Here is a 9504-nt window from a genome sequence, read left to right as displayed (position 1 = left end):
CTGGGTGACCAGCTGCAGTGAGACGTACCTTCTCTGCTGATAGCTGGAGACAATAGGACGACCAACTGCAGAGAAGAAGCACCCTCTCCGCTGAGAGCTGCAGAGACGACCTGCAGGCAGAGAGGCGGTACCCTTTCCTCTGAGAGCTTCACAGACCCAGAGAGACGCCCGCGGAGAGGAGCCACCTCTCTAGGACCTCCTCTCTGCTGAGAGAGGAGTACCGTCTGGGACGAGAGCTGCAGAAATCACCTGCTGACAGACAGGATCTACCCTCTCTACTGAGAGTTTCAGAGACCTCTAGAGACACCCGGAGAGAAGCCATCCTTTCCAGGGTCTTCTCTCTGCTGAGAGCTGCGGAGACAACCTCTCCAGGGCCGCCTCAGCTGAGAGAGGAGTGCCTTCTCCTCCGAGAGCTGCAGGGACGACTTGCTGGCAGAGAGGAGCTACCCTGTCGACTGAGAGCTTCTGAGACCTGCAGAGATGCCTGCGGAGAGGAGCCACCCTCTCCAGAACCTCCTCTCTGCTGAGAGATGAACACTCGACGGGATGACCTGTCCACAGAGAGGAGCTACCCACTCCTCAGAGCTGTTCTAACACTAAGTAAAACTCTTACTCTTCACTCCTCACTTGTCCGCACACCTCATTCTTCCTGGGTGCAGGACAAGAACTTAGGCAAAGGCGGAGTGGCCACAGAGGTTTCTGGCCAGAAAAATTGACACCCCAGAGATCCCGGAACATTTTCTTCCTAAGAACAAGAACAAGGCAGAGATGTCCCCTCCCACCTCTTCTATTCAAATTGTCCCGGAGGAGTCTGAGGAAAACTAGGGGCAGGAAATGGAGGATAAGGAAAAGAAGAGGAAGGGGAATAAGAAGAAGGAGGAAGAGGAGGCAGTAAAGGGTGGGAGGAGGAAGAGGAAAAAGAGGAAGAAGAGGAAAAGAAGAAAAGAAATTCTGGTCTAAAATGAAGAAGTCAAAATGTCTTTATTGCAGGTAAAATGATCCAATATGTAGAAAATCCTAAGGAAGCCACACACACACAAAAAATTACTAAGAATTCGAATGAGTTTTGCAATGTCACAGAATATGAAGTCAACATAAAAATCAGTTGTACTTCTACCATACTGCCAGTCTAAACGTGAGATTTAAAAATAATTGTATTTAAAATGGTATCAAATTAATTCAATATTCAGAAATAAATTTAACAAAAGAATGCAAGATTTATAGACTAAAAACTGCAAAATATTTCTGAGAGAAATTAAAGGTCTAAGTAAATGAAAATATATTTCGTAATCACATATAGATTAAATTTTTTTAAGATGGAAATTCTCTAACAAATTGATCTACAGATTCAACACAAACCCTGTCGAATTATTGCAGGCTTTTGTGTGGAATTGTCAACGTGACCCAAAATTTTAAGGAAATGGAAAGGACCTAACAATGTCAAAGCAATTTTTGAAAAAGAAGAAGAATGGAAAATGTACACTACTCAAGGTCAAAACATACAATAAAGTTAATCAGGACCGTGTAGTATCATTATAAGGATAGGCATTAACATCAATAGGACAGGAATGAGTGTCCAGAAATAAATCCTTGTATTTGTAATCAATTAATTTTCAACAAATATATCAAGAAGAATAAGTATAAAGAGAACAATCTTTTCAACAAATGATGGTAGGAAATTTTGAGATCCATATGCAAATGAGTAATCTTAGACCCTTACTTCACATCATACACAAAAATTAACTCAAAATGGATTGTAGACCTGAAAGTAAGAACTAGAATGTGAAAACTAAAAAATAATTTAGAAAAACATTTATGGCATGGAATTAAAGATCTCTTAGATGCAGCACTAAAACATAAGCCATAAAAAGAAGAAAAAAGATAAATTTTATTAAAACAAAACTCTTGCACTTTAAAAGACACCTCTGTTAACAAAATTAAAAGACTAGTAACAGATTGGGGTGAAATATTTGCACATCATATATTTGGTGGAATACTTACATGCATTATAAATAAAGAGCTCTTAATAGTCACAAGAAGAAAAACAACCCGATTTACAAAGGAACCAAGACTTGAATAGACATTTCACCAAAGTAGGCATATGATTGACTAATAAGAACATGAGAAGTGCTCAAAATCATTAATCATAAGAGAAATGTTAATTAGAGCCATAATGAGATACCACTACACATTGACTGCAATGGCTATACTCAAAAACACCGAAAATAACAACTGCTGGTGAGAATGTGGACAAACTAACATTTCCAAGAATTGTTAGTGGGATTGTAAATCATAAAGCCACAGTGACAAAAAGTTTGAAAAATTTTTTGAAAGTTAAATCTAAATGTGTCTTGAGGTTTAACAATTCTATTTCTAATAATTAGAACATTTGCCCACAGTTTTGTATGTGAATGTTCATAGCTGCATTATTTATAATAATGCATAACAGGAAACAATCCAAATGTCTACTAACTGATAAATGAATAAACAAAATGTTCTGTATCTATAAAATGGAATACTATTGTATAGATACAGCACATAAATAGTAGTAAAAATGTAAGGGATATACGATACAATACTGCACAGCCATAAAAAGGAATGTTTTAACAGCATTTGTAGTGACTTGGATGAGATTGGAGACTATTATTCTAAGTGAAGTAACTCAGAATGGAAAGCCAAACACCTCCTGATATGTGGGAGCTAAGCTATGAGGACGTAAAGACTTAAGAATGATACAGTGGACTTTGGGAGAAGAGTAGGGGGTGGTGAGGGATAGAAAACTACAAATATGGTGCAGTGTATACTGCTTGGGTGATGGATGCACCAAAGACTCACAAATCACCACTAAAGAACTTACTCATGTAACCAAATACCACCTGTACCACAATAACTTATGGAAAATTTTTTTTTAAAGTAAAGAAATGTTGATACATGTTACATTGTGGATAAACCTTAACAACATTAGAAGCTAAATGCAAAAGACTACACAATGGATGATTCCATTTATATAGAATGTCCAGAAAAGTAAAATGTATAGAAACAGAAGTGAATCAGTGGATGCCTGGGGCTGGAGGAGTGTAAACAGAGATTCACAAGCAGCAGGCCTAATATAAATGCAGGACGTGAAGGAAAAGTTCTAAACTATATTTTGGTGGTGGTTTGCCACTCTTTAAACTTATTAAAAATCAAAGAATTATACACTTAAAATGGGTGAACTTTCAATAAATCTATTAAAACTACTAAGTATTTAAACAGTATTTCTCAATGATGTTGGCACATTTGGACCATGTGGATGACTTTAAAATGTATCTGTGTCCCATTCTTTGATATTTTGATTTAATATTCTCACAATCTGGCATTGAGTTTTTTTTAAGCTGAGTGATTCTAATACGCAGCCATATTGGAGAACCACTGCAATAAAGTCTTGTCCTTCCTTGAAGTCATTAATATATGGTATGTTAATCTTACTATTCTAACTCTCCATTAATTTATTCAACATCTTGTTAAACATTCATTATGTACTAGGCACAATATTTGACACAAAGGAGACAAAAAATTAGGAACACCTCAATTTCTGTCTTTATGGACTCATGGACAAGGGAGAAGCACAGTCCAAAAGGCATAACAATACAATACATTTTATAATAAAAGTAAGTACAGGGTTAGTGGAAGTACAAATAAAGGAATGATCAGTTTTGAGCAACAAAAGAAAAGGTCAAGAAAAGCTTAAGATGTAGTGATTCTTTATCCTGGAAGATTAGAGGGAGAGGAAATGGCAGACAAAAATATTCAAAGAACTGAATATTTGGAGAAAAGCAAGTAATTCAGCACAGCTTTAAAAAAATTGAGGTGGGGGAGAATATTGAGAAACCTAATGTCAGAGGGCAAAGTGAAATTAGAGGGCATTTCATATACCATACCATGGGAAACCACTTAATGAAAGGACATGGTCATGTATGTCTTTTAGAAAGAGCACACTCACCAGGTGTGTTGGCATGTGCTGGTAGTCACAGCTACTTGGGAGTCTAAGACAGAGAATCATTTCAGCTCAAGAGTTCTGGGCGATAGTGTGCTATGCTAACTGGGTGTCTGCACTAAATTCAGTGTCAGTATGGTTACCTCCCAGAGCAGGGGACCAACCGGTTGTCTAAGGAAGGGTTTAAAGTTGGGCCTTTGAAACCACTTTATAAATAATTGTCCAATAGTTGAGAGGCCAGGCAGGCAAGACAGAGAATAGCAAACTACTCAAAGATACCCTGCAGACAGAAGTACTACCCTTGACGAGAGGCCAAGAGAGAACAAGCTGGCACAGTCTATACCTGTACAAGGCTGCTGAAGGATAAAACTCCAAAAGAAAAATGCTGAAGGAGGAAGGAAAGGAAATTTCCCAAAAAAGAGAATAACATAAGCAAAGACATTCTCAAAATATATAGGGTTTTTTCAATTTTATTTTTTGTGACTAGAGAGTTGGATATTACAGAACAGTATTGCAAATAAGGCAGAAAATATATTGCAGAGTTCTTTGGAGTCTAAGCTTATGGACTTAAAATCTATTCTTCATGCAAGTGGTACCCACTGAATTTTTGAAGGAGATTAACAAATTTGCTCAAGTTTAAAATACAATTGATTTAAGATGCATGATTATCATTTATCAATTTGCCAATTATAAAGCATTAGCTATAAGATGTATCACATATCAGAGATAAAATATAAAAAGTGGAATTTAAAATTGATGAAAATCGGTATCAATGGCAGAAGCCTGATGACTTTAGATAACTATATAAAAATTTTATAAAATCTCATTTTTGTATCCTTTTTTCTTTATATATCAGGAGATTCTCTATATTTGAAAAGTGAAAATACAATTAATGTAAATTAAAATATTCGTAACAGTATTTGTGGCTTTTGTAATTCAGGTGGTTAGATGAATTTAATGAGGCCAAGGACTTCAAAATTATCCCAAATGTGCCAGTTAATAACTAGGAAAATCATTTTTGCTCAAGGCAACAGTCTACATTCCTTTCTAGAAATCAATTTTGCAAATGCATACTACTTATCACAAAACTACCAGAGTAGGCACAGTCACAAAATTATAGAATTAAAGAGGTGGAAGAGATCACAAAATTTATAAAGTCAAAACACCCTCAGTGCTCATATCCCCTCCAAGACACTCCCAGTAGAAGCTGGCCATTCAGCTTCTACTCTACATTCTTCCCTGCAAACTGTAATCCCATGAGGTCCGAGACTCTGTCTTGCTTACTATGGTAGCATTCTGAATAATATACTGTAGTCATTAAATATTTCTGAGTGACTGGATGAGTGTTCTTATGGGGGAATTGTACCATTCATGCAGTATCCATTCCTGTAGAAGAGCTCAAATTTGAGAAGTATTTTTAAAGGGCAGCAAAAGTCACCTCTGGCGTTTCTGAGAAAATCTGTCCCCTCTTCTTATGTTAGCCTTGCAAATACTTGCAGGCAGCAGCTCCAAGCCATACTTTCCTGTTTCAGTCCACAGTTTGACACGTATCACTCTTTCCAAGACTTTCTACTGTGCCCTATATGAGCTACATTTGGTCAGTTTAAAAACAAAAACAAAACAAAAAAACTTCTGATGCCCAGAATGAGATAATTATTTACCTAGCCAGCCCAGGGGGTGGAATTCTCTGACTAAATGTATGCAAATCCCTTGCTTTGGGGGAAAAGTTCTTCAAATGGCAGTATCATGCTGATGAGGGATCTTTCAGAGAACACTAATAGGTAAAACTGCAAACTCCCCCAGCAGGCTTCATTCATCTATTAACAACACCTCAGTGAGGGACTAGGACGCCAAGAGAGAGTGATGTACTATACTCCTCATGCAATTAAACCCATAGTAAAATATTTTGGGGAGTTTTCTTTCCTGAATGGAGGCTAAGAAAGCATTCATTAAACCTGGGAAGTTCTGAGTCTTCCAGTTTGCATAGTGAATTGGAACTGTGGTAGCCTGCATATGAATGGAGATGTGGTAATTCAGTAACATGAAATGGGAAATGCAGTTTAATTACCCCAGAGATTTTTTTTTGGAACATAAATTGCTTCTACTTTGGTGACAATATTGGATTATGAACCCATTCACCTTAATGTTGTGTAATGAAGCCTATAAAGCAAGCCATAAGAATGCTTTGTTTGCAATGCTGTTTTTAGAAACTCCAATCTTATGGAAAAATCTTCTCATTATTGAAAGCATTTGTAGTTCCCCCAGAATCCTAGAAATTAAAAGATTCCTGAGTGCAAGGTCCTTACTACCTAGTTAATGAATAAGGGAAGAAGCATTCCTCAAGTTACCTCAAATCTGTAGATCTGGATCATACAGTTCTTTACTAGTACCATAAAGTATAATTTAATCTAGAAATGGCCCAAAATATACATCTGAAAAGAGATATTGATTTGAAGTGACAGTCTAGGACCAATAACAATTTTAAGGAAAAACAGTTTTTATGAAATTATGTTTCTGCCATTAGAAAAAATTTCTGAAGAATAACAAGTTCACCTTAAAAACCAAAAGGTAAATTTAAAAAAATTAATATTGAATGAAAATTAAAGGAAGAATAACAACCTATTTTTTACTTATTACGTTAGCATAAAGTTTAAAAAGCAATCACATTCATAGTTAATGAGGATAAGTCATCCTCAGACTTTGGACATTTGAGTATAAATTGCTACAAATTGGAGCAAATAATTTGGAAATGTATATTAAAATCTAAAATATGCATTATATTAACTAAAAATACTACTTTTGGGACTCTGCCCTGTTGTAATCAGAAATATGTATAGCTAATATAAATGTATAAAGGTGTTTATTGCAGCATTATGTGTCACAGTGTACTACTATAAATAAATCTGCATATCTATAATTATAGTTAATAAAATATTAAACTGTAAAAAGTATACATTAGATGTTGATGTTAATACTGGAGGGATGCCCTTGAATTAATTATAAAAAGTTGAAGGATAATACACAAAACATAGTCCCTTTTCTGTAAAACCAAATAACAACAACAAAAAAAACCTTTAGATATGGACTTGTATATTTCCATAAACATGGATCTTTTAATGTTGATTACCTTATGGTAGGGGCAGCACTAAGCGATGCTTTAGATCTCCATAATCTACATTAGTTCCCTCAAAAGTCACTTCATATAAACATAAAAAGAACACACACAAAAAAGTGTGCTTGCTGTTTGGACATAGTTCCAAGGAAGTCTCCCATTTACTTCTCACTCTCTCTCAAGTCACAACACCTATACCTTCCTAAATGGAAATTTGGAAGTTGCCATAGCTTCAGGAAAGTGAATAAGAAAAAAGATTACTTTCATATAAATATTTTTAACTTTTATAAATTGTCTTGTAATAATTTTGGAAGTTAAGATAAAATTCTAAAAACCAAACAGATTATGGTGAAAATGTTTAGGAATTTATACCACAGTGTGTGGTCTCTTTTTAGGAAAAAAAAAAAAATTAATTTTAATTATTTTTTTAAAATAGTAGAAATGTTGCTCTTTTTTCATCAATTTGTTCAGTCCATATTCTTACATACTTTTTCTAGCATTTTTCTTTGTCTCAGAACTATATCCAAAGTCTAGGCATTGTTAGCTCTGTCAAGACTTGCAATGATCAGAGTGCTTCTTCAAGTAATTCCTTAGTCACTGCGTTCTCACCCTCTCTTCAAAGTTTATTCTCTAGCACTGGTGTCCAAGTTCACACACTATATTTTTCACACAGCGACCCTGGTCACTAATATAATGACCAATAGGACCATCAGTGAGAATCAGATGAGGTGTCAGAAGTAAAAATAATGTATGAACTGGAAAGTACTATGAAAGTGAGGATTTCATTGAGAAGATTATTGAAATAGGCTAGCTACAAATTGATGGGTCTCTGAAAAGGATACTTATTTAAAAACTCCACAAATATAGTACTGGATAGTGCCATAATCTCAAAAAAAAAATCTGAGGGGTCCCAAACTCAATTACACAAGGTTAAGAATATAGAGCTTGGTAAAATCTTTTTTTTTTTTTTTTGAGACAGAGTCTTGCTCTGTCACCAGGCTGGAGTTCTGTGGTGTGATCTTGGCTCACTGCAACCTCCGCCTCCCGGGTTCAAGTCATTCTCCTGCCTCAGCCTCCCGAGTAGCTGGGGTTACAGGCACCCACCACCATGCCCAGCTAATTTTTGTATTTTTAGTAGAGATGAGTTTCACCATGTTGGCCAGGATGGTCTGCATCTCCTGTACTCGTGATCCACCCGCCTCAGCCTCCCAGAATGCTGGGATTACAGGCGTGAGCCATCGCGCCCGGCCGGTAAATTCATTTTAATTCACTTTAAGCTTATATGGGCTATGTGTAGATTTTCTCTTGTTCTTTCATTTTGTTTTAGTTCAATTGTAATCAGACATTTGGAATACATTTCTAGCGGACTTCAAGGTTCAAAAGACTCAAAGCCAAATACTCCAGAAGTATTTATGTAAATAAGAAATAATCTAAATATATCATTAATTATATTAAAATACACAACACATATACATATGTGTATGTAATACAGAACATATACACATATGTGTATACACACACATATATTACACATATATATACATATAACATAGCATACATTTAGTTAGATAGTTTTTCCAGCTCTGATGGTGACTTCCAATTTCTGAAAAATTCTCCAGTATGGGTTGCTCGGCATAGAAAGAAGGAGATGTATGTGTGTTAAGGCCACTCAATGGGGCTGTGGTTGTTGCACTAACGTACTTGCTTATGAACCTGGGTAAGATCCTTCCTTTCTCTTTGTTTTAGTTTACTCACTCTTTCTAAACTGAAAGGCAGTAAACTCTAGTATCTGTAAGATGACTTCCTTCTCTAAGATTTTAAGGTTTTATAATTTAACTATGTTACTTTCCAATTACAATTCTACGTCATGCTGAAAAGAAAATCATAATCTCGCTTTTCCATACTGGCAAGGTTAGTTCATAGAAACCATCTTAAGAAACATTGATATGATGGCACAAAATAGAGTGATTATTGATAGCACTCAACTCGTTGTATACATTAATCAAATTATTCTAATGTGTGCCAAGTTTTCACGTGCTTTTTTTTTTTTTTTTTTCAAACAAATACTGAAGTCTTGGAGAAATCACACATAAATATAATAATCATTTATGTGATTCTACCCGTCATCAGCTTTCCCCTTCTATCTGAACATTAAAACCTCTCTTGGTAACAAGAGTTTTGCTATAATATTCAGGAATAAGATTCTTCCTGGACTAGGAGGATGTAGGGGAAAATGCGCCTCTGTTTTCAGCATCCAATCTCCGAGCAAAGGATCTCCCACCACCTGCTGCTTCCAACAAGCCCAAACTCCCGCTCCACTAGCTTTCCTGGGAACCGAGCAGAAAACTGGAAGGGAGGGGAAGAAGGTTGGTGAGAGCAAGAGGCGGGGAGTGAGGAATGGGAGGCTGGAGGAGGC

Source organism: Trachypithecus francoisi, unplaced genomic scaffold (genome assembly GCF_009764315.1).
Source record: "Trachypithecus francoisi isolate TF-2019V2 unplaced genomic scaffold, Tfra_2.0 Lachesis_group7, whole genome shotgun sequence".
Taxonomy (NCBI): Eukaryota; Metazoa; Chordata; class Mammalia; order Primates; family Cercopithecidae; genus Trachypithecus; species Trachypithecus francoisi.
Note: the sequence above shows the minus strand (reverse complement) of the source record.